The 3236-nt window shown below is 40.5% G+C and overlaps 1 long non-coding RNA gene across 1 annotated transcript; it reads right to left on the bottom strand.

The window, feature by feature from the left end:
• Nucleotides 1–548: 548 nt before the first annotated feature.
• On the bottom strand, nt 549–2816 carry LOC111977022 (uncharacterized). Its single transcript, XR_002878974.2, has 3 exons — nt 2582–2816; nt 831–868; nt 549–744 (listed from the first exon to the last, which is right to left on the bottom strand). It is a non-coding gene; the product is annotated as an uncharacterized lncRNA (long non-coding RNA).
• Nucleotides 2817–3236: the final 420 nt, after the last annotated feature.

The following is a 3236-nucleotide window of genomic DNA, read 5'->3' as shown; positions in this document are numbered from 1 at the left end:
TCGGTAAAATACTCAGCTTTATCTCCATACTGCTTCTCTCTCTGCCAACAGCAAGGAGATGTAAGGGATCTGTCTGATTAAAGCGTGTGTTCTCTGAGGAGACATGGTACATGCAGGAGTATTGATGAGAGAGGTGGCGATCTGGTCTCCTCTCAGTCAGTAGATCCCCAGACTAAACAACCCAGCACAACATAAGACATGTGGAACAGAAGCAGTAGGCTAATGGTGTGAGGGTTTACCAGTGGACTGGGTTAAAGCCAGGTTCCGCCCCTGATACTTGTGCTACAAGATACTATACCAAGATCAACACTTCAGTAGACATAAATACTGTTTCAAAAATATCAATAAGACCAATCCTATAAAATATATTTCATATTGTTGCCTTTACTGTAAATCTTTGTGTACATTGAAAGCCCAGTAAGCATGACATAGTTGACTAGTACACCACTACTAGTCATTATATCAAGAAAATCCCAATCTGTGTCATGTTTACAATGGCCTGCAATGTTTGTTGACAGTGTTTATAGTGACGTGCAGTCACTAATGATGCATGCAACCTGGAGATCTTCCGGTCAGCTATTTATACCACGCATTCACTAGGCACTGGGCTAATTTTAGCCATGTCATCTCAAAGTCCTGCTCCACTTCCTAAACCCTAATCTCCCTCTCAGGCAAGGTACGTGCCCTGGTCTGGATGGCTGCTGTTGTAGTTGCTGTATGGGAAGAAGCCTTCGCCATCCATCCCTGAAATATAACATCATATGGCTCAGCAGTTGGCACACTCAGAAATCTGGTATTTATTATTATTATCATGTTGTGTATACACTTACCTATCATTTGGACTGCCCACTGTGTCACCTTTGGTCTACTGAAAGATAAGAAATGTAATGGTATGTGGATGAATATGTACGCAATGAAACTGTATTCAACACTTCATACCAGGATATGGCCTATGCAGCTCTATATACGTGTACATTCTTGCACAGCAAACATACACTCCCCATGCATCCAATAATAACATGAGTAGATTGATTATCTAGCCTATGCCTACATAGCGATGATACTTGGTGCTAAGTTTGTTACTTTTTTGACCCCCTTTGTATCCATATCAATGTTTTGATCGTATGTTAATCAAAGTCGTTATTTTAATCCATTGAATCCTGACTCAGATCCTGACTTTAATAAAGGTAATTGATTTAATCCACCCCCATCTGCACACCATTAAAGAGATCTCTGTATAGCGGAGATAATAAGATCAACATTGTGTGGGCTGGCATCCACTGACGTCCCTTTTTACTCTTGAGGGTTTAAGGCCTTGATGTCAAGAGAGCCATCCTCATTATTTTCCACACATGTGAGTGTGCACACACACACACCCACACACATACAGCAGATGGATGTGCCAGCCAGCCTCATAAACCTGACCTCTGGACCAGGGTTTCCCAAACTCAGCCCTGAGGCCTCCATTTTGGATTTTTCCCTAGCCCTACACAGCTGATTCAAATAATCAACTCATCATCAAGCTTTGATTATTTGAATCAGGTGTGTAGTGCTAGGGCAAAAACCAACATGCACCCCTGGAAGGCCCCAGAACCATGTTTGGGAAACCCTGCTCTGGAGGGAAAAGGAATATCACCGATTTTATTGAACTCCAATTGAAATAATGCTGTAATGTTTCACTAGTCAAGCGATTTCCATGTAAAGGTAAAATCATTTAAAGTGGAAAAATCAGATACATTGATGATGAGTCGATACCGTTCATTGCCCACGTTCAGTATTGAAAAATAATGGTTATGTATGTTCATCTAAGCTGCAGAACAGCGACACCCATCGTCCAAGAAGAGTAATGGTTTGGGGGTTTGTTTACATCAGGAATAAGAAGTGCGCATCTCACGTACTTTCAATGAACATGTCATTTATCAAAAGGCTTACTTTGGTAAACATTAGCAGAGTCAAAGAAAACAGAATGACGTATTTTAGGCCATTTACTGGATGACATTCTTAATATCTACATCTGTTCTGAAGTTCTGTAGATCTCTTTATATAGTATACACTCCTTATAATATAAACTGTGTACATTTACCTCAATCCAAAATATAACACAACTTGCTATGCCACTCAGCATTGAGAAGCAGCATCATAAGATGCTCAAAGAAAGACAGACATGCAGGTAAATAGAACTGCGCAACACCCTCCAAGGCGCCAAGCCCTTATCCCTTCTCTCGCAGCATCCTTTTTTTTTACTGTTATGGTACCCTCCCCACCATCCTGCCTTCAATTAGTTTATTGAACTATTCCCTTGTAAAAACGCTCATTTTTACTATACGATCATACATTTTTACGCAGTAGCTTATTGGGGTGCTACTTTAACATGTATTCATACTGTAAAATATTTCGTAACAACTGTTTCATAACCCCATAGCCTAAATGTCAAGACTGACTCATCTATGAACATTAAGAAAATATTAGAAATAGGAACTGCCTGAAGACTATAGAACAGTTACCCAGACATTTTGGAGTGCGCAATACAAATGTGAGCAATTATTTCCTGATTATCTACATGTAAAATAAAAAACTTCACCTGTGATAACCTGGGACGTTGACAATGACAGTAGGCTGCAGCCATGGTGGTGTGTGATGATGATCCATGCTTCATCCCTCTTGGCCAGAAAGGACTCACCTATGGCGCACCTATAGCAAGTCCTGTAGACATTCTGAACAACAATACATGATCCTGGCATTGGTCCCTGGATCCTTTATTTCAAGACGTTTCCTTTTAAAACCTGTTAATCCATCGAATTTTCCAGAGCTCCACATTCAAACCACGCCCTCTCACACACCCCTGCTTTTGGATTGGCTGCTGTACAAAAACGTAATGGCGCGTCGTCGGAATCACATGCTTTTGACGCATGTTTAAATACATTTGGAACTGTCACTTGTTACCAATCTATACTGTACATGGCGTTTTTTCCCCCCGATGAGGGTAAAGCGCAATTAGAGTAGTCGCTTATCATAGGCCTAGGCCTACTGCCCAATAAAACAATAGTGAAACCTGTCCATAAACTAAATATCTGATTAAATAATAATTACAATATGCCATTATGCTATTGAAATGAACTTGTTTCTTTCAGTTTTCCCTTTCAATAATAACCTATTTAAACCCTTACAAAACGGTAGAATGGCCATTAGTACAGAAGGGGGCGTACTCTCCCAAGGATAGAAAGCCTGGTTTGAAG

The sequence above is a fragment of the Salvelinus sp. IW2-2015 genome, linkage group LG17, assembly GCF_002910315.2.
Source record: "Salvelinus sp. IW2-2015 linkage group LG17, ASM291031v2, whole genome shotgun sequence".
NCBI lineage: Eukaryota > Metazoa > Chordata > Actinopteri > Salmoniformes > Salmonidae > Salvelinus > Salvelinus sp. IW2-2015.
This window is presented reverse-complemented; position numbering and strand designations above follow the sequence as displayed.